The sequence below is a fragment of the Toxorhynchites rutilus genome, chromosome 3 (genome assembly GCF_029784135.1).
Source record: "Toxorhynchites rutilus septentrionalis strain SRP chromosome 3, ASM2978413v1, whole genome shotgun sequence".
Taxonomy (NCBI): Eukaryota; Metazoa; Arthropoda; class Insecta; order Diptera; family Culicidae; genus Toxorhynchites; species Toxorhynchites rutilus.
In genome coordinates this window covers 211,357,183-211,363,182 of record NC_073746.1, presented here as the reverse complement: position 1 = coordinate 211,363,182, position 6,000 = coordinate 211,357,183, and positions in this window count along the sequence as shown.

Sequence of the window (6,000 nt, the reverse complement as noted above, 5' to 3'; positions counted from 1 at the left end):
CGGAAAAAATAGGTCTGTTTGAATTAACTTTCACCGGACAATGGCTAGTATTTCTAATCATGACAGTAGCTTTATTATCGGTTGATCGATAGAGTCCTGGAAGGATATTCACGTCGTTTGTTAAGGAGTAAAGTTCTGGAATATAGAAGTCACCGTTCTGTATGTCTATTGGAAGTTTTATAGGAACCTCTTCATTTGCATTCAAGTTGATGTCGTAGGAATTAGGATATTTCCTACTCATCTGGATGGTATAGTCTGGAAATTTAAGTGTGTTAGAAGAAGTGATTATGTCGGCTTCAAGTTCAGTCAATGTTTGATAGCCAATAAGTCCGTCAAAGTAGGGATGAAATTTGAACAAAAAGAATGTGATGGGAGGTTTTCCATCGAAGGGAGAAAATTCAACGGATTCGCTAATGGAATGGGTGCCGTTGATATTTCTGACGAAAGAATGATTTAGTTTGGAAATTTTTAGATTTGCAATTTTCGCAGGATTGATGTAATTTTTGTTAGCGCCACTGTCTATCAAAAATTTCATCTCTCCTATTTTCGTGTTTAATTTTACATATGGGATAAAATTTGTTATCTCCCGTTTGAACTGTCTGAATCCGGTTGAAAATTTAAATCATCTACATTTCCTTCTGTGTTCTCAGATGTCTCATTGGTTTCGATGTTTCCTCCGAAAATGTTTGGATCATTTTCTGAATAGATGTTGTTATGGGGGTCATAGTCTGGGTAATTTCCCTCAACCTTCGCTAAGGCATAATTGTCATTTTCAGCATGTCCATAATCGGGCAAATATGTTTCTTCACAATGTTCGAAATGATAGTTGGGACTTGGGTGAAAAGGATTTAAATTCTGGCGTGGTTTAAAATGGTTATTATTGTTTCTATTCATGTAATTTACGTTCCTACTTCGGATCGAGTGATCCACCTCCATAGGGACTGGTTTGGGAAAATTATTTTGATGGTTTTGTCCAAACTGATTGCGGGGAAAATTAGGGTTTGGTTGCTGGGTGAAATTATTTCTGAAAATTGGGGGTCTCTGAATTGGGTTTGGAGAGAAATTAGGTTGCCAATTGATTGGTTTGGGGTTCGGTGGAAAACGGGGTACGTTCACAGGACCATTGTATGGTGCTGAAAATTTAAAAGGATTCACTGGCCGGGTAGGTATGTTTGGAGGAATAGGAGCTCTTGGATGATTAAATGGTTTCGGTGGTAGCATTGGTTTATATGATTTTACATAATTATAGTTTTGCTCCTCCATACAAAGTCGGAGAGCGTCTTTCATTGTAGTGGGGCATTGGGCTCTAATGATTGGTCCTAGCGGCTCTCTTAAGCCAGCGAGGAAAACTTTTAGCCCTATGTCCTGGAAAAATTCTTTCTTTGCTTGTTTCACGGCTGCATTTTGTTCTGTTATGCTCAGATTATTTGTGAGCAGTGAAACGATGTGCGATACCTTGGAGTAAAATTCTTCCACGTTTCCGATTTGGTTCAATTTGAAGAGGTCTCTGGTGAGGGAGACCTCGTCACGCCTGTCGCTGTAATGTGTGATTAGGGTTTGTTTTATCTCGGCCCACGTTAGGTTGGTGCCGTATAGTTCGAGTACGTTGTCAGCGTCCCCAATTACTTTTGTGCGGATCGCTTGAATCCACACTCTATAGACGTTAGTATTCTGTGCCTCATTCAGCAGAGGGATTATATTATCAATCCCCTTTAAAAATGAGTTTAATTTTAACGGGTTTCCGTCGAAACACGGAAGATCCCGAATAATTTGGGGCGTCTGTAACGATTTTAGTATCGATTCCGTTCTTTGCTCCGGCACTTGAATCACCTGCACTGGGTTCGCTTGCCTGTTGGCAGCCAGTTGGGCGGCAAGTGATTGAGCATTTCGCTCACCTTGCGCTGCTTGGATTTGTAATTGAGCGATCTGCTCATCCTTCTCGGCCAGACGGCTGGCCAGTTGTTCCAAACTCGCTTGGAGAAGTTCGAGCTGGTTCTCTGCCATGTCTCGGCCTCGATTGAAATTCCTAAATCGCTTAATTTTGGAAATTAAAATTTCTTTGTTTAAAAAAGTATTTTACTTGGTACCGGTTATAAAAATTCACCTTTTTATTCGTTATTAAATCACTAAATATTAAATCACTACACCTAGTCTCTAGGAAATTAAAATATCTTTTTATAAAGTATTTCACTTGGTACCGGTTATAAAAATTCACCTTTTTATTCGTTATTAAATCACTTAATATTAAATCACTATACCTAGTCTTTTTTTGCTTACCTTAATTTTTGCGATATTCCTTCGCTGGTTCTGATCGCTTGGTTTTGTTAGTTGTCCTTGGGGTGCCACTACAATCGATAAGCCGTCGATTCGGTCACACACGCGAACTTCTAACTAAAACCGCAATCCGCACGACTGCGCCACTTACGTTTTTAAATTAAAGGAGAGCGTTTTTAAAAAAGAACTACACTTGTTCACTGTAAGATTAAGACTAACTTTATTATCGCTTCCAGTTTACATGACTTATGATTTATGCCTACTCAATGAGCCGAAGGGAATTTGATACCTACACTCTCGAGTTGCGTACCGTTGCCTGTTATGCTGATTCGTGTTGTGGTGTCTACGTTGAATATGTTATTTCAGTGAAGATGGGACGTTTGGCCAAAAGTGATGATGCCGCTGTTTAGGTTGTTCGAGCTGGTGCATGGCTGGTGTTGCCGTTTGGAATTGACGGTAACTTATATATATATATATATATATATATATATATATATATATATATATATATATATATATATATATATATATATATATATATATATATATATATATATATATATATATATATATATATATATATATATATATATATATATATATATATATATATATATATATATAAACAATATAAACAATACCAAATACAAAAAAAAAAAAAAATGATCCTTCGTTCGTTTTTAAACAGGACGAATTTAGTTACGTTGTTAAATGCCAGATGGAACTTCGTCCTCTTCATCGAATTTTCAACCCACACATTCGCAAGAAACCTTAATTCGACTAATGCTAAGCAAATCGCCAACAAGCTGGAAGCATTTTTAGATGAGCAAAATGAATTATTGAAATTCTTCTAATCACACACATGCTCGGAATGCAGAATAACAATCACGCTATTGTCGTCAATTCTGATATAAAACCGGCGCACGATAGCAAGTCCAATGCGCCACAGCTACCTCAATCATTAAGAACATCATTACTCATTTTGAATGAATATTTTTGAACATTTGGATGGAGGAGACGAAACAAACAAAAAAAGCGCTCGATGGATTCTTATGTGTGTCGATTGATGAGTTGACGCAGTCAGGTCAACTTCATTCTGCGATGTCTTGAGCTGTGCCAATAATCCATGGTCAATATTTTCGCAAAGGTAAAAAGTGAACGTTTGCTTTTCCTATGACACATTCAACAGAAGCGGTTCGAGGAAGAATACATTGCGAGACGCTATCATGGGCAACACCTACACAGCCTTTATTCAAACGTTTCCACGTGTGTTCAAACAAAAGAAATGCAGTCTTTAATGAGCTCCATTACAAAATTACACGTATGTCGTACAACATGTTGCTGGATGTTTTCGGTTGAATGACAAAAGAGAGGATTGCCTTATACGCTCTGAGTAAAAGGATAGAGTAATTTCCTCGGAAATTCTGGATCTATCTACTGATCAACTATCCTCCTGTATTCTAAAATCCGATCGAATCAAAACTACCCAAACGAATCGCAATTCAAGTTCAATCAGGTTGTGCAAAGGCGACAGCCTTGTCATGCAATTCGACATTGAACTATTTCTGTGAAGCGCAAATGGTAAAATATCCACAAATATCACCCAAATGACATCCCAAATCGTTGGGTAGCCTCAGCTGAGCAAACATTCAATGTTCATATTAATGTCAAACTCTGCAGTTCGGGGAAGAGCAATAAATACATTTGCAAGTCTGTGAAAAAAGGAAGCAATATGGATGTGTTTCGAATTCAGAATACCGATGTGAATACACCTTGATTGAATCACTTGGACGATATAATGAGAAACCGAATTGGCTTGTACATCAGCTCCAATGAAGTTGTCTGGCGTATCTTTGGTTTCAGAATTCATGAACGAAAATGGTGTGATGAAATGAAAATGAAAATGTGTTTTTTTTGTTTTTTGTTCAATTTTTGTTGGTGGTCATCGTCTAAACCGCTCCATTTTCTGAATATCATAGATCTCATCTACATCTCCACATCACACTCGGGTCCATTTTCCCATGGTCCAATCACGAGCAAAACACGGTCAAACCTTCACGCATTTGCTCGATATTCACGTGGAGTCTATCCTTCATCGATCACAATCGATTAATGTTATGGATCGTTAAAACATTTAAACACACTTACAATACATTAGTTATGTTTCATTCAACAACCAAAATATTCACTAGAAGTAATTTATATGGCAGAACAACGATTGCCGGGTCAGCTAGTCATATTATAAATATATTAGAAGTGAACCCTCTTTCGATTTGTCCCAAGATATTTCCACTAATTGTTTTCGTCGATCGAAATTGGGACAAACCCACATACCTGTGTTTATTTGCGCCCAAAATTCGCAAGGCTGTGTTTACAAATAAAATATTTATTTGACCGACCATTAGATACGCAAAGTACCCATTCTCAGTCGAATTCAAGTAAAGCAAATACGTTAAACCAACAAATCTAGTCTTGATTATGTTAATTTACACTGCATTAGAGACCAAATCGAAGCAAGTGTGCACAAATCATGATAGGAAACGTAACTATCGTACGTATATCACAAACAAATCCGGATTATCTGATTTGCGCAGCCCGACGGTTTCCGCTGTCTGCATTAGGCGCCTTGAGCCGATCAACTCGGATCCGGTCCGCTCTGTCCACACACAATAACCGGCCTGCGATTTGTCTGGGTCTGGAGAAAAAATTGCGGTCATTCACTTCATTCATTAGAACAGCAGAACACAGAAACGCTTTTCGAAACTGAAATTAGCCCAGTTAACTCGGTTAAGAAATCAAGATTATCTTGTCAGGCTGAGCTCTAACTTTCAAATATTTATGTATTTGTCAAAAATATCAATGTCAATAATGCAGAAAGATAATGACTTGCTCACCGGAAAAGATTATCGCGGCGATGATGCTTGAGATTGTGTACACTGCAGCTTTCGTAGTGGTCATATACTTTGCCACACATCTTGACACAAGTTACGAACGTAGAAAAATGTACAATTGAAACTAAAAATCAACCGCTACTTCCCACTTGTCTGATGATAACAATAACCCATAAATCTAAGAATAGTTGATACGACAAATCGTTGTATGCCCCATTTGAATACGACACATCAGCCTATCACTTCCGCAGCTTAGAACTTTACGGTGGCGTTACGAAGCCCAAATTAGTCTACCGCCGAAATCGTTGGCTGTCGTGCGTACCCAAATGTAAATACCGTCAATAAATTAGCATTCAACCTGTTGCCCGGCCATACGAAAAAGCCTTACTTCTTCCACCCATAGCGGCGGCGCAGTTCAGCCTTTTTGTTGAATGGAGATTGATTAAAATACGAAACATAAAAATGCTAATTTGTGCGAGTAATTTACATGAAATAAAACGTTTAACGCTAAAAGTGTTCGCGAGTTTGTTCGTCCACCAACCGAAAGTGAGTGTGAAGCAGGAAACAGTGGACAGGTAGGTACACACCCGGGACTCCTCGCCACATGACACTCTTTCAACGATCAGAACGAAAAGGTAAATCGGAAAACGTTATCAGTAAAAAGGTACAGCTGGTCTTCGATAAATGCGACAAATAATAAACGAAATGTTGATAGTTTCATACACCGTTTGAGCTTGACCCATATGAAAATTTATTCAAAGTGCACACAAAAATTTATAAAAAAGGAACTTCGAATCTGAGTGAGAGTAACACTGTTACTTTTTTTACCGTCAAC